Source organism: Miscanthus floridulus, chromosome 16 (assembly GCF_019320115.1).
Source record: "Miscanthus floridulus cultivar M001 chromosome 16, ASM1932011v1, whole genome shotgun sequence".
Lineage (NCBI taxonomy): Eukaryota > Viridiplantae > Streptophyta > Magnoliopsida > Poales > Poaceae > Miscanthus > Miscanthus floridulus.
The window spans coordinates 89,182,304-89,208,074 of NC_089595.1; the positions used below are offsets into that span (position 1 = coordinate 89,182,304).

The 25,771-nt window shown below is 41.1% G+C and overlaps 1 long non-coding RNA gene across 2 annotated transcripts; it reads right to left on the bottom strand.

The window, feature by feature from the left end:
- Positions 1–3,721: 3,721 nt before the first annotated feature.
- On the bottom strand, positions 3,722–6,434 carry LOC136510029 (uncharacterized). Of its 2 annotated transcripts, none has more exons than XR_010772594.1 (5): positions 6,340–6,434; positions 5,561–5,616; positions 5,266–5,348; positions 4,155–4,211; positions 3,722–3,996 (listed from the first exon to the last, which is right to left on the bottom strand). It is a non-coding gene; the product is annotated as an uncharacterized lncRNA (long non-coding RNA). The 2 variants fall into 2 exon arrangements; XR_010772595.1 differs by having other exon boundaries at positions 5,266–5,371.
- Positions 6,435–25,771: the final 19,337 nt, after the last annotated feature.

A 25,771-nucleotide genomic window follows, 5' to 3' on the forward strand; every position in this document is an offset into this window, starting at 1 on the left:
GCGGTTGCCATTGAGGTGATTTTGTCAAAACCATCTCATAATTTCCATACATGTTGCACAATGTGCGTTCATATGTTGCAGTGTAATTTTTCCCATGTTTCATTTACTCTACTTCATATGTTGCTGTGTCATTTGCTACATGTGTCAGTGACCCTATTTTATATTTGTGCAAATATATATGTATATATATGTTTGCAATTTCCTATGTTTGACATTGCATATATTATTTTATTGTAGTCCCTTCCTGAAGAATACCAAGTTCTATTGGCTTAGCATAATTCTTTGGTGGAGAAAGATTTTGATGAGCTTGTGCAAGCAATGAAAGAGCAAGGAAATGTGATCATGGCAAAGCATGGTGCTAAGTTGGCTTCTAAGTTGATCCATCTGAACAAACATCTAAATGATGTTGCTGATTTGGCAAGTAAGATGAGCCAGCTAAAGAAACCTTTCAATGACAACACCAATGTGCATCCTCCACAAGATCCAACAGCTTCACCTACTGAGTCACCCAAAAAACCATCTAGCCCACTAGAGAGTACATGACATGTAAGTACTTCTAGTGCACCAATCCCACCAGAGGACAGAACAAATGAACCAACTCCTTCCCCTCCACCAATCCGACCAGAGGAGAGTACAAAAGGTCCAATTCCTTCCCCTCCACTAGTCCCACTAGAGTAGAGCACAAAAGGTCCAGTTCCTTCCTCTCCACCAATCCCACCAGAGGAGAGTACAAAAGGACCAATTGCTTCCCCTCCACCAATCCCACCAGAGGAGAGTAAAAGTGGTCCAATTCCTTGCAAGCCATCAGTCCCTTCATATGTACATGATATTCCTTCATTTGACCTATTCAAACCTGATGAACCAGATGAAAGGTCCTTGTTTGGTTTTGGTAATTGGGTAACAACTTAGGTGGACTAATTGTGTTTATATGAGATGCACAGGTGATTAGTCCACAGGTACATGTGTGTGAGCAACATATGCCATGAAGGTGAAAATGGCTTGGAGATGTTGCAAAGCTCACACATGTGATGATGAAGGAGCTTAAATGCACATGAGACATGACATTGAGTCATGTGATCAAGGTGGAGAAGATTAAGACAAGACTTGGCTTGATGGACCGGTTGCAAGTGTGAAGGGCAAGTCAAAGGCTTTGGAGTGATGGACCGCGTGGCGGTGAAGCTTGAGCAAGACTTGGTGCCGATGGATGAAGGCAACGGTGAAAAGCAAGTGATGTCAAGATCGATGAACCAATATGATCATGTGATGATATGAAGTGGATCATATCATTGTTGATCATGTTGGTGCATGTGTTGCATCAACATTGGAGGGGATGGAATGGAATGCGCAAGGCAAAGGTATAACCTAGGGCATTTCATTTCACCGGTCATAGGTGTGTAGAGAAGTTTGTGACCGAGTTTAGGATAGATGGCCGTACTATCAAGAGGGGCAAACTTGTTTGCATATCGGTCATCTAGTGCCACTCGAGTGATCTAACTTTGCATCATCGCTAGGATCGAGTGACGTGGCAAGTTGAGTGGCTAACATCCTTTGGGAAATGATTGTGAAAATGCTAACACACATACACATGGTGGTGTACACATGGTGGTGTTGGCACATTTACAAAGGAGAAGAAGTTGGAGTTGATGTGGATCAACTTGGTGAAGAAACTCCACCGGCGGAGTGTCCGCCCATAGAGTGCGGACAGTCTGACGGTGCCACCGGCGCCCTACACAGAAAAGACAGGGTCTCACAGAGTGGACTGGACGCTGGTCACGTGGTGACCAGACACTGGGGTCCTGCATCCGGTCAGTGGTGGCTGATAGAGTGCTGCATCGGTCGAGTGACCGGACGCTGGGGCTACGTCCGATCGAAGGCGACCGGACACGTCCGATCACGGTCGGTGCCTTACTGGAAACGACCGAACACTGGAGGCTCAGCGTCTGGTCAGTTGTTGATTCTACGTCCGGTCAAGGCAAATGATCGTTGGAATTGGGACACGTGGCTATCTGCGGACGACCGGACGCCGAGGTCTAGCGTCCGGTCAACATGACCGGAGCGTCCGGTCGTCCCGAATCTTGCCCAGTGAAGGGGTAACGGCAAGTTTAGCCCATGGGGCTATAAATAGAAGTGTGCCTCAGCCATGGCAAGTGCTAAGCACCTTGGGGGACTTTGTGTCCATGCTTGAGAGTGCTTGGGTGCCCTCCATCTCACACATACTTGATAGTGATCATCCGATTATGTGAGAGAACGATTCTAGTGCGATTGCATCGTGAGGTAGCATCGAGTGGCACTAGGTGATCGAGTTGCAAGCCGGTGGTGCTTGTTACTCTTGGAGGTTGCCACCTCCTAGATGGCTTGGTGGTGGTCTCCGTGGAAGCCCGCACACTACAAGAAACCTATTAATACATGATGGTTCAATTCCGTCACCGATCGCTAAATAACCGTCACAAAATAGCATCCATGATGGTTTTAGGTATTGTCATGTATTGAGCGTCATGGATTGATGTGCATGACAGTTATTTGAAAACCATCATAGATTAACACAATCCATGACGGTTATAGACCATCATAGCTCAGCCCGAGACCCACTTAGCCCAACCCAAGCCCAATGTTTGTGATAGAATATAACCGTCATAGATTGAATAGCCACATCATCATTTATACAATGACGTGGATGTTGACATCACAACCAATTGCCACGTATTTAGCACATCAATAGTATAATAACATTCATCACAAGATACACCAATCATACAATAGACATTTATTTATTCATATAATAATGAATAGATGTATACAATGGTAATAATGAGTTGATGTATATAATGGATTCAGCATATACAAACTTATAGGCTAAAAAATACAATATACATGATAGAAAAAATAATAAACTTTCATGTACTTCATCCTTCGACGTGATGCATTGCGTTGAACGCGATGACAGCCGTGGACATATGACTTATCCACAACAATAAACGATCTTGCCAACCTGCAGGATATTTGGCATACTTGTGAAGCTCGCAGCAAGACCACCGATGGGACAAAAATCATACAAACAAGAATGATGGCACCAGGGAAAATTTGTGCTATTGAGCAGCAACAAAAAAGATCATCCATTATAGCTTCCACTATTAAATAAATGAAATTAACTAGTTAAAGAAAAAATGGTCGGACAAAGAGTATCCCCTCTAACAAATAATTCTTCTAGACTTCCCATTTCTACAAATATGACATGAATGATATGAGATTGCAGCTTTATTTTATTCAGTCCATCACGTTTCTTAAATATTATATTGCCATCATTGGACTAACAAAAAACCATCGTTGGACTACCTTAATTGCACTCTTTCAGTCGCTCAGACCATTCATTAGGAAAAAAAATTACCTCAACACTATCTCACAATGCAACAACAGATAATGATCTAAGAGTAACAAATGCTGGTTTGGAATGAACAAATTGATATGTTCAATTTGATGGGTGTGCATAATTTTTATCTCAATGGAAGAACCAATCCCAATAGCGATTACTTTTGCTCTACCAACTACAACAATGGTGTCCTAGGAAAACATACAAGTCTTAGAGCTGGCAGAAAGATAAATGCAGAGGTAGCTAACTAACCTAGAACCAACAAGTAAACCACTGAACCAACAAATAACTAAAATAACCCATCTACATCTAGAAAGGTAGAGTTGATAGTGACCCTATAGGTTTTCAGTTTGAAAAATACATACAGCAAGGAACTGATCTCCCTGCTGCAGACCTGCTTCTAGAACTAACAAGCTGCAGAACAAAATACAAATCAATGTGGTCAGGAGCAACTACTATTGTCAATTGGCAAAGGAAAAACAGCACATAAATGCTACAGACCAGAGATAAAGCTTGAATAATCACACAAGCAAGGAACTGATCATTAGCTAATGATTACATGAGAATTAATTCACCGTTTCACCTTGTAGCTTGAACATGACATTTCACCTATGTGAATCCACACTACCCTACATCATGAGATAAAAATGCTGCTGCTCAAACCTGCAGAAAAAAGAGCTAAGCTATGTAGTGCTAAATTGCTGCTTATGCTGCCCAACAGTGGTCTAGCTGATGGCTTCAGTTGCTCTGAATTGCAGAGGTAAAATATCATGGAGGCAGTACATACCTTTCTACTCTGTAGGCTGCATCTTGGACCTTCCTATGCAATGTCGCTTCCTTCTTTCTAGAGAGTAGAAATTATCATCAATAAAATAACTACAGATTAATATGTGTGTACTATACAAACAGTACAAAAAATTAATTCTACTTCCAAGAGAGTGGCCTCAGAAATTAATCACAGTCACACCAATGTCTCTACAGCAATCACAATCTCTGAAAAACTTAAACTATAGTCCTAGCTTGAACATATGTTGATTGGTAATAATTTAATAAAAAACACTAGACACATTCAGATTTGAACGCCACACATCACAGGTATAAGTAAATCTATTAGTGAATCTGCTATCCCATTGCTATCACATTATGACTATCATTACAAATCTGAAGGCCTTTTGTTCTCCTCTCTTTTTTTATACATGTAAATCAGCTCTCTTCCCTGTTCTCATGTAAGCATGAGTAAAACAATATGTTCCATCTAGGTTGGTTTGAAATATACTTAGATGGTTTTGTTATAACCTTGTGTAGGTAGCATTCTAATTTAATCATTCTAACAGTTCATGTGGCTTTGTTTTCAAAGAATACAGTTAAGAATTGAGAGTGCAGCCGGTGGTGTGTAAGCTCGAAACTTTATCTTGAAAGCATACAGGTCATTGTCTTTCCAAATTCTAGCCGCCAGCTGATTTCAAGTACAAAAATTTAAGATAATATGCTGCTACTGAAACTAAGGGAAGAAAATGATAAATCTGTACTTGATATTTGCTTGCAAGCAAATTAAATGGCACTACATAAGAAAGAGTCAAATGCAATTAGTAGTGAATAAGCACAAAAAAAGGAAGGGGCAGTATTGGTATTTGGTAATAAAGTTATACTAATCTGCAGTCCATTGCTCATGTATTAAGAAAATGTAAAGATCCCATGTGCAGTTAGTCTACAGGTCTATAGTTTACACAAGAGCAGAAGAAACAGAGCTCATGAAATCTAATTAGTACAGATCAAAGTAGCAGGGAATATTCATATGAATTCAGTGTGGGACATGTATATGCATTTGCTCAGAATTCAGTAATGTGGAACCTGTATATGCATTGGCTCAGAATTTAATTACAAGTTGAGAGCTGCACCTTTACTGAATGTTGATGTCGACCTGCTTGTTTCCCTACAAACTGTCAATCAGCACTCTTTGCAATTCTACAAATGGTTTGTTCTGAAAGAATGTACAAAGTAAATCTGCTAAGAAATAAATAGATAGCAAAAAAAAGAATTAAACAGATAGCAAAGTAAATCAGCACTCCTTGCAATGCTACAAAGTCAAGATATGAACAAAGAATTAAAGATATAGCAGAACAACATGTGGCTCTTAACACAGGCCCAGATTGATCAAATATAACACAGAAATCAAATAGAAAGAGAACAAACCTGTTCTTGATTTTCTTTGACAGGGTTTCCATGTCATGCTGCTGCCCAAGCCATGCCTGCTTCCTCCAAGCACATATGAGCATGTAAGTACAATTGTCAATAGGTTCATACACCAACTGAACTTAAATCTATTTAGGTGACATGAAGATATGCTACAGGCTATTTATTTTCTTTAGCTACTATAAGACTAGACAAATCTGGCTCGTTTTTAGCTTAGAAACAGTACAAATATCAATAAGCAAGTAAGACAACATTTGAACAAAGCACTCTGTTCTCTTCTATGGTAAACTATCTACTGATCTACTCTTTCTTTCTGTCCTCACTACTAAACACAAGTAATGAAACAAAACAACTGAACAAGTAGTTCTGCATTTTCAGAAATCAATAGAGAATATTGTTAGTAACTACATAATTATTTTGTAGGTGGAGTCTGACAAAATACTATGAACATACTACTACCTCCTGTCACATTCATTTGACCTTCAGGTAGAGCTTACAAGCACGGTTGTTACAATGTAGTTAGAATGTCTAGCTTCTCTATCCCCTATGATCTCTATTAAATTGAAGCCTCACCATCTATTACTCTATGTATTGCCTATTGATATTTTGTAAGAATAAGGATCTTCATCAACCAAGACTCAAGATCCAGAACCTACCAAGACGCCAGATCTAGAACATCGGTTCCTCGAGCAGGCTGAGCATTGCAGGTAAAGAATTGAGTTCCAAAGAGGCACACACAGTAGATGGATGAGGAGGGAAGCGGATGGGTGGGCACTTACGCTGATGTCATCAATCTCCTTGCTAGACCTCTTGCTGAACCAGTAGCACCACGCGCCACCCAATTTGCAGCCCCACGCCACAGCGTCACCGCTTCTCCGTGCCACCGTAGCATTGCGCCACCTCTGCTCCGTGCCGCCGCAACCTAGCTCGCTATTCCGCATCACCACTACTCCACGACGCCAGCAGCCACCGTGCCGCCGTAGCCCCACACTACTACTGCTCCGTTTCGGGAGTTTGAGGAGAGAGAGGACGCAGTGGCCGGGTGGTGGTAAGTGAAGTTAAGCGACTCATGGAGGATCGGGAGGTAGGAGACAGAGGGAGAAGTATCGACTGCGGATGGAAGGACTGAGAAGTGTGCGGCTGTGGGAGACCGGGAGGAGTATTGGGCTAGGGTTTGCCTTTGTTCTTATACTCCAACGCTGGTAGTGGGCTGGAATGGGCCTTAGTAACCGGTAGTGGTACGTGTTCAATTACTTAGTGACGTTCTTATAATTCATCACGAAGAATCCATCATGGATTAAAGGATTTCTTGTAGTGGCAAGAAGCTTGTGCGGCGCTCTGGAGAAGTGCTTTGTGAGGGGTATTGTGCTCGCCCCGTGGGAGCCACGAAGAGCAACTCTAGTTGAGCATGTCATTGAGCTACCCTCACTTTCGGGGTAGGTTCTTGCGGCGCCCGACATGCGGGCTTAGTGGGTGATGCTAATTAGCCACTGAACCACCAAGTGAGCGGTCGACACAACGGGGACTAGCGTGTTGGCAAACATGTGAACCTCGGGAGAAAAATCATCGTGTTAACCTTTTCTTCCCGTTGGTTTGCTTCCCTTTACACAAGCTTGCAATTACTTTTACATATATTAAGCTTGTGTAGTTGCTCTTATAATTAGATAGCTTGTGTAGCTTGCTAATTACCTTCTTGCTTGTGTAGCATAGAAGTAGCTCCCTTGCGTGGCTAATTTGGTTTTAGTAACCTTGTTAGTCACATTGCTTAGTTTGTGTAGCTAAGTATTTGCGCTCTCTAATTAGGCATTGATTGCCTTGTTATTGAGCATTGCTAGTAAGCTTAGTTTGCTTTGTGCTTTTGCTTACTAGCATAGGTAGGAGCTCCCTCATAGCTTAAAGTACTAGTGGCATAGGTTTGTGTGACCTTGCTCCTATAATTGATTAGGAGACCTCTAGCTATCCCGGCACCTTTGTTGCATAATTGTTATCTTTGCAAGGTGCTAGTGAACATATATAGAAGGGTATAGTCTTGGCTAGACCGATAGTTTTAATTCCACATTTGTATCGGTTAGCCGACGTGATTAAGTTTTAGAAAAGACTATTCACCCCCCCTCTAGTCCGCCATCTTGACCTTTTACCAGAGTTCAAAGATATCTATTAGGAAAGATCCAAAAGCCCTACGCCTATTGGTAAACACTCTGATTTTTTCATCCATCTCATTTTATGTGTTCAAATATGGCTTCTTTGTTTGGCACATCCTTTTTCCCCTTTTTGTCTTATATTCTTTTGTAGTCCCATTGTAATAATTTTGCTAATCTGTTTCATTAGCACCACCTCATGTGTTGCAGTAGCTATCTATATATGTTTCAGTACATATGTTTCCATATACTTTAGTCCTGATTTTCTATTGTTTTATTGGTACTACCTGATGTGTTGCAGTAGCTATCCATATATGTTTCAGTACATATGTTTTCATATACTTTAGCCCTGATTTTCTACTATTTCATTGGTATTACCTCATGTGTTGTAGTAGCTATCTATATATGTTTCAGTACATATGTTTCCATATACTTCAGCCCTGATTTTTTGTCCAAGGGACACCACCATTGAGGCTTCCAAGGACAGACAAACAGGCTCAAGCATAATTGAAAAAAGGAATAGAAAAAAAGAGGAAAATAATTTATGTTGGCCTTGGGCTAAAGCAAAAAAGACCCAAGGGTGATGATGATGATACCAAAGAAATTTGGAACAAGTTTTTGGCTAAAAGAGCTTTTGATTAGGGATTCAAGATAGAGGGTGAAAGCCAACCATGAGTTTACCCACTCCCAACCCCCCTACCTTTTTTCACTTTTACTTGTCCTACACTTATGCCCTGTTTAATGTGCTATCAATATCTGTTGCATTAGGCTTGCTTAGTTGTTGTGAATGCATTATTCATGTGTTGAAACTAGCTTTTTTTTGTTCCATACTTCATTCATACCTATTGCATTAAGTGATCAGTTAGCCTTTGCTTGTTTGCCACCTCTGTAGTCTTCATTTTTTAAATAAAAAATTAAAACTAGCTCTACTTCATTCATATGTGTTCAAGTAGTTGTAGCCATAGCTTTATTTAATTGTTGCAAGTGTATTTTTCAACAGTTGAAACAAGCTTCTATTGGTTTAGCACTTTGCTCATCTTTCTTCTAGTAGGTTTTGATTATGTGTTCATTGTTTATTTTACATCGGTTGTGGTAATTATATCGCCTTTTCTTTTCTACAAGGCCACCTTTTATTGAGATCGATGGCTTCCACGTTACGTATGATGAGTTCTATGACTCCTTCAAGCCAAGGGGATTGGTTGATAACAATGTAATGGCCTTGTGGAGTTACCAGTTCAATCTTGACCACCTTCAATTGTATGAAGAGAAAAAACAAGAGATATAAAATTTGCTTTCCCCAATTGGCCACGGTAATGATACAATACCTGTGACTTTCCATTTCAAATTGAATTCCTGAAACTCATCTTTTATTTAGCTTTTTTTTTCTTTTTATGTGTGCTGGATAGGACTTCATGAGTGTGGATCCAGCTTCTTTTAGACATGATGGGACTTGTAAGAACATTTACACCAAGATAAATGAAAAATGGACTATCGCCAAGATGAATCTGGTATGTGAGCTATATATACATTGTTTGGTTTCAATGAAATATGATTAACGTTGTTGTCAAAGGTGCCACATTAATTTATTTAATTTTACATAACCTTACTATATAGATGTTCTTTCCGATAGTATTTGAGAACCACTGAGTGCTTCTTTGTGTTAGTATGTTCATGAAGCAAATTGCTTTCTTCGACTCTTTGAGTGCCTCCAAGGAGCGCACATGTTTGAAGCGTGCCCAAAACTTGGTAAGTGGTTTCCTTGTTGTATCCTGTGTTTCTTGGGTGTTTCAAGTAGTTTTTACTTTTAGTTGTTGCACATTCATTCCACCTTTGTTGAAATAGCTCTCGATTACCTGTTGCAACATATTTGTGGTTCTTGGTGTAAATTTCAACACATGTGTGACATATGATGTGCATATAATTTAGCTAGCAAGCTAAAAATACCAAATAAGAGGATTCTGAAAATGTAGTGTCACTTGGTGCTTTCTAATTTGTCACTGCCTCATATACATGTTGCACATTCATTTTTTAGTTGTTGAAGTAGCTCTTGATTATCTGTTGTATATGTATTCCTGAATTGTTTCATTGTTTTTTAGATTTAGAATTTTGCAGCCACAACAATTAAATATGGGGTACTCAAAGCTGACGTGTCTTATTTTGTATGGATCTACCCTACAGGATACCCAAAACAAAAGAATTTGTATGTTTTCAATTTAGCATGTCGCTCCTTGTCATTATAGCCTAATGATTATATGTTCACATTTATTATTATTCCTTTTTCTTAAAAGGTTTGACTGTAGGCTGCACACAATGGATTATATGGATGCCTGGAATGGCAAGGAGATGGTGGATTCATCACTTGAGCAAGTATGTGTTTTCATTCAAAAATTTTCTTATTGCAACTCCTATTTTGTCTGTAAATATGCTTGCTCAGTTTTGCTCTCCTTTCTTTTTTTTCATTATCTCTCTGCCTAGTAGTCGGTGCTAGAGTACAGGAAGCATGCTGCTGCGCTACTCCTTCTATCAGCATGCAATATGGTTAAGCTAGATGACTTTATGAAGAAGTATGATGCTGAGGAGACCTGATCAAGTTGATGCTATGTACCTTAGGAGGTGTCAGGAGAACGATGTGCATTAAAACACTAGAATTCTTGTAAATATGGAGTGGAGTCCTATTATGCTATGTGGCAATATGTGAATGCTTATGATCTTAGGTCATCATACCCTAGAAACATCCTGGCATGATGTTGATCTACTTTTGGTAGCAATTAAAGTCTGCTAGTGTTGCAATGTTGTGTGACGTGAACAACTTTCTAAAAATATTGGTTAGTTCTTTAGCTTGTGTTGCAATATTTCTTTTTCTATTGGTCCATGCTTATCAATGTTTGTCCATTTTTGCAACAATGTTGACCATATGCACGATCTAGTAGTCAACCTTTACTTTTGCATATTCACAATTTCATATGTAACAGTAGTGAGGCTCGGCTGTTTTATTAGAGCATTTTAGATGTAACAGTAGTCAACCTTTGCTGTTGCATGGCCACATTTTTCAGATGTAAAACTCCGCTGTTTCATTAGAGCATTTCAGATGTAACAGTAGTGAATTTATGCTGTTTCATTAGAGGATTTTAGATGTAACAGTAGTGAGACTCGACTGTTTCATTAGAGCATTTCATATGTAAGTGAATTTTTATTGTTTCGTGACCACATTTTTTAGATATAACAGTAGTGAGACTCGGCTATTTCATTAGAGCATTTTAGATGTAATAGTAGTGAAATTATGCTATTTCATGACCACATTTTTCAGATGTAACATATGATTCAGGTACTTGCAACATATGATTCAGGTACTTGCAACAGACCGCTACTTCCAATTCAACATGGTCGATTACTATGGCAGAACCGCCCAAAATAGCACGCTTGCGAAGGCGCTTGTCTTCCACCAGACACTAAGCACCTCGAAAGTGAGCTACATCGGATGGTTCCGTCGAGCACACCCCAAGGGAGAACTCGAACAGTCCATGTTTTTTCTATAGGATCTAATAATGAGAACGAGTTTATAATACTTAGTCCATTTCATACAACAAGAGTTCTCAGAAATACATTATTACAATACCAAGTTCAGAGTGCGGAATTTAAACAGCGGAATGGAAATAAACTTCTAACGATAAGATACGAGGATACATCTGTGCCCACCAGAAGAATCCTCCACACAATAGCTACTCCTCAAGCTACACCTGCAATAGGGGTAAATAAACCCTGAGTACACAATGTACTCGCATGACTTACCTGACTAGTAGGAATAATTTTCTGACTCCAAAGGATATGATAAGCTTTATGGTTTGTTGGGTTTCCTTTTTGCGAAAAGCCTTACTAGTAGTAAAACCTTATGTATATTTCTTATTAGCAGTCATGATTAGTTCATTATCTAACCATTCGAAGCCGACACGCTGTATGTACGGCTGGTATCGCTCATCCTAGCAGTGTGGCTGGTGCATGCAAAGTCTAAGAGGTACCAAGTCCTCTTGAAGCTCCGACACACGCTTGGCTCGGTGGTCCTTGTCGTAGTGCACCTCAAGAATGGGGTACTGCGGATGATGATCCCCCATCCTGGTTCAAATTTGAAATGGATATGTTAGAACAAACATTAAGAGTACTATAATATGATGGAACATTAGTGCATAAAAACAAAGTAAATGTAAAAGGAATAAACTATTATGCAAAATTAGAGAATAAACATAGCTCCAAGGTTCCAATGTACTAACATAGTAGTTTTAAATAGCATAGCAAACAATTAACATTAATATAATAAAATGTATGCTATATGCACCTACTGCCCTTGTCTTCTATGCCTATTAGCCTTGTGACTAGGTTCTTTGCAAACAGAGCAAATATTCCTGCCACGGGTCTCGTTGAAGTCTCCCCCTCCATACATGTCTTCGCCGTACCCTCTCATAGCGTCCATGTTCCCCTTGAGTCGCTACTTCTTCCTCCTACCCTTGCCTACCTTTATTAGATCCGGATGCGACACATAGTCATAACCATGATAAGGTGGCCACTGTGTTAGCTCAAGGTATGGCTCGAAGCTCCTCTCTCAAATACTAACGGTGTTCGAACGGAGATACAAGAGTGACATATATGGTAGATCCTCATAGTTATACCCACGAACCCTACAGGTAATGATCATATGAGAGCAAGGGGCATGCATGATCCGAGGGACGCTGCAACCACACTCTACTTTTTCAAGATCAACTCGGTAGTTTTATCCACCATAATGTTCACCACTCAAGCTTGTGCCACCCTTTCCTCATACACTAAAGATATGGCGGCAGGGTCCATAAGGCTTGGCGGTGTGCTGCTTGGCCAATTCCTTGGCCTCCTTCAAATGTTCTGCTTCGGCCTTTCCAAAATGCCCCTTCTCAGCTATATTCCTCTGCGCAAGTTTCCACCTCTTGACAAAATATTTGTTGCACTTATGAAAGGAGAACTCAATAATTCTAGACACAGGCAACGATCGAACTCCAATGAATACACGGTTGAAAGACTCCAAGGAATTAGTGGTCATGATGCCATACCTAAACCCCCCTCGTCATATGCTAATGCCCACTGAGCCTTCTGTTCCATTTGCGCCTCTAACCAGGCCTTTCCCGCTTCATTTAGCATCTTGTCTAGTTCTCTCTTTGTCTCCTTGAACTGGTGCTCTGTACGTACACAATATAGAGCCTTTACCTTGTCACATACCTCCTTCTTCCTCTAATGCCGCCAGAAATTAGCGGCAAAGTGTCTCATGCACCATCTGTGCACTAGATGTGAGAACCCATTTATATGCTTAGCTGTAGCATTAAGAAGCCCTGGGTGATGGTCCAATATCAAACATATAGTGTGAGATGGGCCAAGCACATATACACGTAGAAGCCGCATGAACTATGACCATGATTCATTGTTCTCTCCCTCTGCCAAAGCAAAAGCCATGGGTACTATCTGGTCCTCAGGATCAACAACAATAGCCATCATTAAGGTGCCCCTATACTTTCCTGTTAGGAAAGTGCCATCAACAAGTACGACTGACCGACAAAACTAGAATGCATGTTCCGTTTGCGTGAATGACCAGAACACACGATAGAGGACATGCCTCAACGGGTCCCAAAAATACATCCCTTCGATTGTGGCAGAACCTCCTAAGAAATTGGGCCCACATGCACCTATCGTTGTCTCAATAGACCTTTGATAGCATACATGAGTTCCCAACAACTCAACAGGTCTATCGGGTGTCCTCGGGAAACCCGAATCATCCACGATTCTCTTTTCAAACAGGATCCTGATCATAGACATTGTAGATTGCAATAGTTTATTCAAATATATACATCAGAGTAAAAGATAGCGGAAGTCTTAAGATAACATAGTTTACAAACCAGTTGTTTTCAAACTTACAATACCATAAGTGTCATACAACCATAGTAGCGAGATAATATTACATTAACTTATTTATCAAACAGTCTAGTGCCTTGTCCAAAGGCCATTCATCACTCCTCATCGTCATTGACTTCAAACACAGACATGCAGCAGGGACCAAAACAAGCCTACGCATGCGACTCACCTGCAACAAGGGTTAACAAACCCTGAGTACAAAGGTACTCAACAAGACTAACCCGACGTAAGGAGTGTAAGACTTTTAGAGATGTAGGGTTTGGGGCAAGGTAAGGATGTAGCAAAATTCAAAGTACTTTGCCAAAAGCTTACTATTCTTATCCTATTTTCAAGTTTTACCCCAAGTCCTTTTAGTTCATTATCTCAAACTAAATGTACATTTCCCATATTCCATTCCTTCTCATTCCATTCTTTTCTCAAATTTTAGTAATTCACCAGTCCTACATTGCTTCTGTAATGAATCGAGTCTCCATATCCACGGAGCACCGACAATTCGAATTGATTCAAGTCCCAGCTGGGGATTCCTTATCACACGACATATGTAGAACTTAATCTTGCATATATCAACCTCGCTACCGGATCCTCCCATACTAAGCTGTCTCCACGCCACCCGAGAGCACAGCACACCTCCAATCCGGCCACATTCTAGCCACGAGGGTACACGCTACTCCCGCCATCTCTCCACTCCTAGTGCGTGAGCATTCATCTTAGTATCGGATTAGCCGAAGTAGGCTTACCGGAGTATGTGACCAGTACTACAAAGTGTCTCGTTCAGAAGATCCACAATGAGTGGCCTTTAAGCGACATAGTCGGCAACATTACCTAACATTCAAGATAAGTCACCCGACTAGTCTCTAGTTCCTTCTATCTTCTTTCTTTCTTTGGCCAGTATGCCATCTTTGATTGTATCGAAACTTTTACTTTGAAAGCCTCCCATAAAGCATACTAAGCATTCTACGCCTTTGTAAATGAAATCATCTTCAAGGATGGTAAACAATTAACAAGGTAGGCAATGCATCAAGTAGGTAACATTTGAATAAGTCAACTTAATGCAATAGGTAACATAGGTGATAAACTTTTCAAAGTAATCAAGGTAAAGGTTTAATGCATAAACCGGGGCTTGCCTTCGTTGACGATCTCAGGTTCCAGATCAGTATCACGATTATCGAATCCCGTGACAACCGGGGATTCTTTCAGAACTTGTTCAACTAGAATCGTTTCACTCTCGGGTTCTACACGAAACGATAACATATGCTTTAACATGATGATAATGTAAACATGATGCTTTCATGGTACATGAAATGTAAAAACACCCCATAAATGATTTTATTTCACGGTACAGTTGCAAGCCAACAAAACCAACTTGTAATCCTACCATCAAGAACCACACATGTGACTTGACCAAATGGACCTTGAAACCCTACTAGTCACAAAACATGACCAAAACAAGATCCAACACTAATCAAACACTTAGGGTTTGTCTTTATTTATTTTTGAATTAATTTGGAATTAACCCCAAAAATAAACTTGTTCCAAATGACCTAAAAATTTTATGTAAGCTTCCTCATGACAAATTAGTGTACCAAAACAAATTTCATAATTTTTGGAATTATACAGTGACCTACAAAAATCATGGAAATTGCATTTATCAATTAACGGACTGAATATTTGAACATAAAAATTTTATTCAAATTTCAAGTTTCAAATTTTTAAACCATACTAGAACATGTACAGAAGCCACACACAAAATTTCAGAATTTTTGGAGTTATGAAGAATTTCCTACAAATTCCCAAGGTTTCAGCACTATTCATAAATTCAGAAAATACAAAATTGCACTGTTCTTCTTCCTCACTCGCACTGACAGCCAGGCCCCGCTGTCAGTGACTCAAAGAAGACGCACGGCGGCGCTGTCAGTTCCGATCAGCAAAACACGCCGGCGGTGAAGCTCTGGCAAAGCAGACCGCACCTACATGACCTACTCCTTCCCCCGAACCGATCTCAGCTATCAGAAAGGAAAAAGGTGCACTGGAGACACCTCCACGCCGGGCATGGCAGACTGGGCACGACGGTGTACGGCGTAGCCACGGTGACGCTGCAGTAGGGACTAAAGTTAAACGATCTTCACATTCAGGAGCTCACCGTGATCACGTAGGTAGAGTCGGTGAAGACGGAGATGTACTGGATCGACGGGACCACGGTGAGACCGAGGATGGCGGAGCTCCGGTCGGCTCTGAAGAAGACGAAGTCGCGCGGTGGTGCTGACAGGCTAGAGGCGAGGCGAGCAGGTCAGGAATGAGCGGCAGGGCGAGGCGGAGCTTCTAGCCAAAGCAATTGGCCCTAGATACTATGGCGAGGACGAATTGCACGAGTGCGGGTAGGACACCGGCGGCGAGCAGTCGATGGGAAAACTCCGAAATGACGACGGCGTGCTCCTATTTATAGCAAGAAGGAGGGCGTGCGGTGCTGACAGCACACGGGCGAACTCACCACGGAGGTATGGGCGTGTCACTGTGCGTGAAAGCGGCGAAGAAGGTCGACGACAAGCAGCTCGGTGGCGGTGGCGTCCTGTTCCGGTTGGATTTTGAATTTTGAAATAATTACAGAACTGCCACTGCGTCCATTTTTTCAAATTACTCACAAATTTTCTAAAGAAGTTGAAAATCTCCAAAAATGAAAGTTGTTCAATTTTTCAAACTCTACAACTTTGCTTTTAGAAATATTTTCAAATTCTGCCTCCATTTCAAAATTTGAATTTAGGGTGCATTTGAGCATTTGAATCATTTCAAAATTACTCTAAATTTTATATGTAAACTTGAAAAACTTTGAATACCAGAGTTGATCTACATAAAATAATCTCCAACTTTGCTTTTTGTCTCAACCCCAAATTCCACATGGATTTTGAATTAGCCAAAAGGGGCAAAAAAGACTTTTATAAATTGAATTTGAATTCAAATTTGATTTGTCTTCCTTTTACTTAAATTTTGATTTTTGACCAGTAACATGGCCCATTAGGGTTATTTGAGTCAAATGACACATGACCTCACATGATCACATGAATTTTGACCCTTGTAGTCATGATCTTTATTTAGGGTTTTGAATCGCATCACATGAAATAACAACATTATGAAATAAAGCTTATTAGTGAATGCATTCAAAATTTTCTACTTTATGAATGTTTTGTAATGCATATGATGACATGTCAAATTTTAGTGCTAGGTCAAAACACCAGAGGTGTTACATCGGTGTCCACAAACCATTTCAAGCCAGGGTTGTAGTAATGCATTGCACATAAGACGCGGGGCACCCTGTTGTACGCTTCCTCCCAACTACCCCAACGAATCGCCAGGGCAATTTGCTTAGCACGTCAAGCCTTTTCGTACTTCACATCATATTTAATGAATCTAGATATGAACTATTGTAAAGAAGACACCGAAATGTTGTTATTGTCATCAACGAGCCCCAATATACAACGGGCAAGGTAATGTGCAGTGAGCTGCTAATACTTTTCCTTCCCCCTATTTGTTAGGCAAGTGTGGGGTTCGACTACTTTACTTATCCTCCACTTGCCATCACTCTGTCTCTTTCATGCATTTAACCTCCATATACAACCGTTTTTACATATCATGTGGTACCTCAACTCCTTGTCTGAATGAGTGATGTTGTACGGCCTATGGTGATACACAACATAGTTCTGAAGGAAGAGCTTCATCTCTAACATTGTATTGAATATCATCCCCTTCCTAAGGATTTCTTTCTCATGGTCATACAATGATTTCCTACACATCTAGAGACTGGTGTCATAAACTACCATATTCATCATGCTAATGTCCCTATAGTTCGGAACATCCCTAAAAGGTACGTTCATCAACCTTAGTTGTTCAAGCTCAGTCGTTGTGTAAGGTGGTGGTGGAACATGCTGTTGCGCTTCGCTAATTCTGCCCCATGAATCATAGGGGGTATCATCTGCTGGCAAATCTATGACTAGTCTACCCTAAGCCTGGATAGCATGCAAAACCTCAGTTGGTACTGGTAATGGCATACCATGAATAGGTACTGGCATAGCATGTCTACCTCCCTGGTCATCATCTGAATCGTCCGAATCACTGCTAACTACATCACCGATCCTGTCCTCCTCTTGCTCCTCCACTTCCAGTTTAAACTCGTTCGAAGTCATTGCTTATACAGCCTACTTGACTTGAATGAAATTGCTCCTACGTCAACTGATCATCCAAATCCATGTTACCCTGAGTTACTTCCCCTTCGACCCCCAATTCTTGCTCATTGCCTCCAACACCGTCAATGGACGGCCCGCCCAGGACACCCTACATCCTATACCCATTCTCCACCACCACCTCAGCCATGGGCACATTGGAACCTTGGAGCACCCTATTGTAGTAGGACCAGTGAGCAAGGTCACACAAGGGTATCAGTACATAGTGTGGCCTAGTCTTCCTAGTATCAAACCTCCCCTTAAGTGTGAAATTACCACCAAACTTTGCATTCAAATAGACATAAAGGTCATTGAAGCTAGGAGGTTCATCAAACCATTCCAATTCTTCTTCCATATCCTCAAACATACCATCTTCTCTCCTAACACTTCCTCCATAGAAAACTCTAACACAACAATCCATCTACAAAAGCGTTTCAGAAACTTCATTAGGTCATCGAAATCGTCATGCATACTAACTAACCGACTATGCCTATACTAACTAACTATACTAACTAATCAAATATTAATACCTATACCAACAATTCTAACTAACAATACTAACTACACTAAACACACTAATATTAATACATATACTTACTATACTAAGTAACTTTACTAATTATACATATCTAGCTAACTACAAAACTATACATAACTTATATTTACTAACTTCACTAAATATCTTTGCTAACTAATTGTATAAATATCTATCCAGTCAAACTAAATTTGAATCCTAACCCTAACAAAAAAATTGACAGAGATGCAGAAGAGCATTACCTTGACAAAGATTATGGGTCACCACAATCCACCAATGGAAAGGAGATGGCCACCAGCGGCAATGGCCGGTCAGCAGTGGCCTACTTCTAGAGCGCGGCAGCAATGGTCAACCGGCCGACAGCAATCCCCCTTCTAGAGGACGATGATGGGGATGGGCGGTGCGCGGCAGTGGGGAGATGGAGGGGTGGTGGTGGAAGTAAGGGAGGCAACGAGATAGGGGGAGATGGAGATGGAGTCAGGGAGGACTGGCACATGGCGGTGGGTGCGACGGTGGCGTGGCGCTGGGGGTCGTGACGGGCGGGAGCACCGGGTGGGGCGCGGCGGATGTGGTGGCCATGGGATCACTGGGCAGGCGGGGCCGCGGCATGGTGGTGGCTAAATGAGATAGAGAAAGAGAGAGAGAAAGGGAAGTGAGGCCGGGTACAAGGGGCTACTGCACCGTGATGCGTGGTGCGGCAGCCCCACGCGCGTGATGCATGGCGCGGTAGGCCTGCCGTGTTGTGATGGGTGGTGCATTAGACCTGCCATGTCAGTAGTCGCTGCAGCCATTGACTACCCCCTGCCGTGCCTCCATGCATGGCGCGGCAGCGTGAATTAGCCACGCCGTGCAAACAGGCGCGTCCAAAAGTGTTAGTTTTGAAAAAAATAAATAGTGTCAGTTTTAAAAATAGTTTTAAAATGTGTTAAAAATAAAAAAAATCCCCACCAATCAGTTCATGGATGGAGTCCTGCTTCCACAATGAGAAGATCTGGAAGTGCATGGAGCTTGGGCTAGGGCTGGGTCTACTTAAAAATGCAAAACAAATTGATGGTTGCTACAAGGGAGAGGCAGTTGTTGCATGCCCAATTAATAGGTCAATTCTCAAGTGGCAACAAACATTGTTGTTGTCACAAATAGCTAAACAAGGAGATATGACAACAAAGGGTCTAGAGATGATGCTACTATCACAACCAGTATACCAAGACTTCTACCAGGCAGAAAAAAAATTTAAGACTAGTTCTTTAACTTGACAAAAGGTGTCACCTAAGTCCCTCTACTCTTGAAATGTTATTTCTAGGTCATGAACTTGACTTTGGGTATCATCTAGGTCCAAACGGGTCTTAACATGCTCTGTACACTGATGTGGCACGCTGACTGTGCATTGACGTGGCCCCTACATGTAAGGCTGGGCCTTCAACTTGGCAAAGGGTGTCACCTAGATCCATCTACTCTCTAATGTTATTTCTGGGTCCATAAACTTGGCTTTGGGTATCATCTAGGTCCAAACAGGTCCTAACCCGCTCTGCACGTTGACGTGGTACAATGGCTTTGCATCGATGTGACCCCTACATGTGGGACCCACATGTCAGGTGGAATATATTTTTGTTTTATTTTTTCTTGTCACCTTTTTTTCACGGACTTAGAAATAGCATTTAAAAGTAGAGAGATCTAGGTGACACCTTTTGCCAATATTAGCAAAATTTGTATCACCAAATAAGTTTATTAGGAAAATATATTCAGAGATCTATCAATGATACTAATTATGTACAATAAATAGTCATATTTTGTTATATATTTAGTCAAAGTTAAAGATAGTTGACTCCTTGGGAAATGAGAATGACTCTTTTTATGGGACGGGGGAGTACATGATAAGGGAGAATAGAAAAAGGAAAAAAATAAATAAAGAAATTAAAAAATCTACTATACCATGAGAATTTATTTAACAAATATCTAGAAATCTTCCCATTCAGCCCCGTTTGTTAATTCAAAACATTTTGGATTCTTAGCAAGAATTAGTAGAATCGCTGCCAATCGAGTTTAGATTAAAAATGTTTCACTCAAGAATCACTAGAAACATTTCTCGTTTTTATGCCTAGCTTGGAGAGACGCCTTCTTTCACATTAGCAACAATAATTTTTTAGTTAGTTCTTCTTAAGTGAAATAAGTTAAAAATATGTTGTATTTAAGTTGTTCTTTGCCCACAAAAGTTTTGAATTTTTAAAGAATATTTGTATTTATATGTTTTTTTGTAAAAAAATTATTTTTTATCAGAATCCAGCCTAGCATCCAAATAGTTTTACAAGGTGATTTTGATTCATCACCAGAAACATTTCTCGAAAGAATGAAGATATGAAACGTTTCTACAAAAATTTGTATCCCTACCAAACGCACCCTCATTTGACACCGAAATCATTTCAGAATTGATTCTTACCTTGTCTACACCTTGCTCCCTATCAAAATCACTCCTTCGAAGATTCAAGAAGTGAAACTATAGCCCTAAACAAAACAGCTTCAGCTACATCAATAAATCTACTTGTGGAATGGAAATGCTTGATGTAAGGCATCCGGCCGAAGCGCAGCCGTCCAGACGCCTCCTCGCTAGGCCTGCAGCCTCCTTGGTGGGCTTTCAGACGGGCGGCCCAGACAACCTCATGCAATGGCATCAGTTGTTCCCCACTCGTGACGAGTTTCTGAATTGGCATTTCCCCTCACCCGACCACGGTCGCGTCCGCGTCCACCTCGCCGTGGAATCCCCCATCGCGTCATAAGGTGCTTCCACTACACCATCCGCCCACCACGCTGGCCTCCACCGCGCCACCCACCTCTAGCACACCGCCAGCCTCTAGCGCGTTGCCCTCCTCCACCGCACCGCCTGCCTTTCCCGCTCACCGTACGCCCCCACTACGGTGTCTGCCTACCGTGCTCCACTCTGCCCCGACCTTCACTGATCACCTCCATAGTCCCATTCTCCCACCGTGACTACCTGCATCACATGACCCGCCTTCATAGGGATTGCGACGGTTGCCTGTCACCCCAACCCTAGCGGTGTAGGTACGATGTCGGTTGCCTACCTCCCACCCACTCCTCCTTCTCTACCACAACCAAACACCAGTTCCGAGTGATGCATACAAGATCTGGCCGAGATGTGTCGCCCACCAGGGGTGACTCGCCTAGTAGCACCGATGAGGAGGCAGATGTTGGGCGGGGATGTGGTCGCAGGCATCTGGCAGTGAGGAAGGTCCCCAACAGTAGGGCATGAGGGGGTCTGACAGTGAGCATGGTCCCCAACAACAAGGCAGGACAAGCATCTTGGAGCAAAGGATGGAGCAACATCTCTATGAAGAAATCTCTAATGAAGAAGGTCCTGAACCAGGAAGGTATGACATCGAACATGTAGCTCCTGGGTACCTGAAGCATCTCATATGGACATTTTCAGAATTCATAAATGTAATACATAAGATGATAGTGTTTTCAATGTATGTTGGTGGTGCTTGCAACGCAGTAGATGCATATGTCCAATGACTGTAGATATCGAAGGAATATAATTGAAATCTTAAGATCAGACATGCCATTACTCTTTACTACATCTCCAATGGATTTTCTGTTTATCATATATAATCAAATGTATGTTGATTCCTGGTAGGGTTAGTGTTGGATAAAAACTTTGAACATGTTTCATTATGTTGTCCTAGGTTGTTTCACCATGAAATGTCCCGTGCTTCATGCCTTCTTCATATATATTTTTTGCAACAATCAGCTATAGGGCATCTATATATTGGCATGTTTTTATTTTTTAAATGTGATGTGTTATCAGCGCATCTATGCTGTCCACCTGCGTGTTGGAACATGTTGCAACTTGTGTCTACTTTTTATGCGTTATTATGATCTGTGTACCCCAATTTTTGGATTTCATTTTAATATGATGTTTCTGTCTTTTTTACGCAGGAATTAATGCTCCCAAAACCAAAGGCAAAGGCAATGGCGACCCCTTCACAACAAGATTTTCAGTCCACAGGATCTGTGACCATGAGTTCAGTCAAGATCAGATAGGGTGGATTGAAGAGGCTGATTTTTGTGCTTTACTTGCCATGTCTGAGTTTTCCATCCCTATGAAGCTTGTTGCATGGATCATGAAGCACATTGATGTTGATTTGAGAGAGTTTAGGCTCAAACATAAAGTCATTGTATTTGACAAGCAGCTTGTTTGCAACATTCTTGGTGTGCCTAGTGGAGAAGAGCCTATTAAGCTTACTTCCACTGTCAATCAATATGAAGCATTCCAGAAGATTCAGGAGCCTTTTATGGATGGATTCAAAGGGAAGTGGCCCAAGTGCATGGAGGTGTTGACTAAACCTAAGGACAAAGACTCTTTTATGAGGGCATTCATGTTGTTTTCCTTTGGGTCTATACTCTACCCCGGAATAGATAATGCAACCACCCCACGGTACTTGTACAACTTACAGGATGTCTCTAAAATCAAATCATTTGACTGAGCTAGGCACATCCTTGATGAGTTGAGGAATCAAGTCCAAAAGTACTAGACCCATGATCCTGAAGTTAAAGGTGCTACCACAAGCCCCTACCTTGGCTCCTGCCTTGCTATTTTGGCAGTATGTTCATTTTTTCCTTTTGTCTTATATTCTTTTCTGTAGTCCCATTGCAATAACTTTGCTAATCTGTTTCATTGGTACCACCTCATGTGTTGTAGTAACTATCTATATATATATTTCAGTACATAAGTTTCCATATACTTTAGCCATGATTTTCTACTATTTCATTGGTACTACCTCATGTGTTGCAATAGCTATCTATATTTGGGTCAGTACATATGTTTCCATATACTTCAGTTTCATTGCTACTATCTCATGTGTTGCAGTAGCTATCTATGTATGTTTTAGTACATGTGCTACCATATACTTCAACCCTAATTTTCTACTATTTTGTTGCTACTACCTCATGTGTTGTAGTAGCTATCTATACATGTTTCATTACATGTGTTTTCATATACTGCAGCCCCGATTTCCTAAATGTCGGGCCTTCATGTTTTTTTTGTAGTATGTAGATTGCGTACATGGACCACCTTGACATACCTCACAAGATCAATTATTCTATCCCACGCATTTGCCATGTCACCAACAACGACTTTAAATTCATTGAAAGTGTTGATAGGAGTAGGCTGCAGCTTAATACATATGGGCGGCAACCTATGAGTTTTATGTTTTTTATCTTCATTCATCTTTAGTCATTACATTATTTCTTGACATAATATATCATCATTCATTGTTAGTTCCAAAAGACCAGCCTCTACCCTACCCCGGTGCCCATGACTGGTTACATTCCACCTCCACCGCCAAATCCTAAAGAAGAGGCCATGGGGCCACCCCCACCGCCAATGCCTAAAGAAGAAGAAGAGCCCGTGCAGCCAAGTCTTAAGGACTAGCTGGATTGCCTAGGCACTTCCAGCCACCATCTAGTTGATACTCCTGCGGTTGCCATTGAGGTGATTTTGTCAAAACCATCTCATAATTTCCATACATGTTGCACAATGTGCGTTCATATGTTGCAGTGTAATTTTTCCCATGTTTCATTTACTCTACTTCATATGTTGCTGTGTCATTTGCTACATGTGTCAGTGACCCTATTTTATATTTGTGCAAATATATATGTATATATATGTTTGCAATTTCCTATGTTTGACATTGCATATATTATTTTATTGTAGTCCCTTCCTGAAGAATACCAAGTTCTATTGGCTCAACATAATTCTTTAGTGGAGAAAGATTTTGATGAGCTTGTGCAAGCAATGAAAGAGCAAGGAAATGTGATCATGGCAAAGCATGGTGCTAAGTTGGCTTCTAAGTTGATCCATCTGAACAAACATCTGAATGATGTTGCTGATTTGGCAAGTAAGATGAGCCAGCTGAAGAAACCTTTCAATGACAACACCAATGTGCATCCTCCACCAGATCCAACAGCTTCACCTGCTGAGTCACCCAAAAAACCATCTAGCCCACTAGAGAGTACATGACATGTAAGTACTTCTAGTGCACCAATCCCTCCAGAGGATAGAACAAATGAACCAACTCCTTCCTCTCCACCAATCTAACCAGAGGAGAATACAAAAGGTCCAATTCCTTCCCCTCCACCAGGCCCACCAGAGGAGAGCACAAAAGGTCTAGTTCCTTCCTCTCCACCAATCCCACCAGAGGAGAGTACAAAAGGACCAATTGCTTCCCCTCCACCAATCCGACCAGAGGAGAGTAAAAGTGGTCCAATTCCTTGCAAGCCATCAGTCCCTTCATATGTACACGATATTCCTTCATTTGACCTATTCAAACCTGATGAACCAGAGTTCGAAGATATCTATGGAGAAAGATCTAGAAGCCCTATGCCTATTGGTAAACACTCTGATTGTTTCATCCATCTCATTCTATGTGTTCAAATATGGCTTCTTTGTTTGGCACATCCTTTTTCCCCTTTTTGTCTTATATTCTTTTATAGTCCCATTGTAATAATTTTGCTAATCTGTTTCATTAGCACCACCTCATGTGTTGCAGTAGCTATCTATATATGTTTTTTCTCTAGGATCTAATAATGAGAACGAGTTTATAATAGTTAGTCCATTTCATACAACAAGAGTTCTCAGAAATACATTATTACAATACCAAGTTCAGAGTGCGGAATTTAAACAGCGGAATGGAAATAAACTTCTAATGATAAGATACGAGGATACGTCTATGCCCTCCAGAAGAATCCTCCACACAATAGCTACTCCTCAAGCTACACCTACAATAGGGGTAAATAAACCCTAAGTACACAATGTACTCGCATGACTTACCTGACTAGTGGGAATAATTTCCTGACTCCAAAGGATATGATAAGCTTTATGGTTTGTTGGGTTTCCTTTTTGCGAAAAGCCTTACTAGTAGTAAAACCTTATGTATATTTCTTAATAGCAGTCATGATTAGTTTATTATCTAACCATTCTATGTAAGCATCGGTATTACTTTCAAGCAAGAGTTGAGCAATTAGATCTATTTCACCACATTTTATCTTCCAGTTCTTACTACGGTGCTAGATCATAGATAAGTCATACCGTATTACATGGCGATTCATGAATCAATGTAGCCCAGCTAGGTACCTTGAAACACATGCCCCGCTTGTACCCCAGGCACAAGCAGGACCAACCCACCACTCTCCTATCGAGGGGTCTAGGTCCCTGTCCAAACTTGGACTCCAAGCCCCCACACCTGAGTCCTAGACTCAGTGTGGTGCTTAGACCTCCACCATTCCCACCTTCAATCAGTCGGTCTAGAAAGAGCCAGAACCCACGACAAGATGCAACGAGCCTTCCCTTCTTCCATAAACAAGTATGTGCTCAGGGTAATAAGTCTAT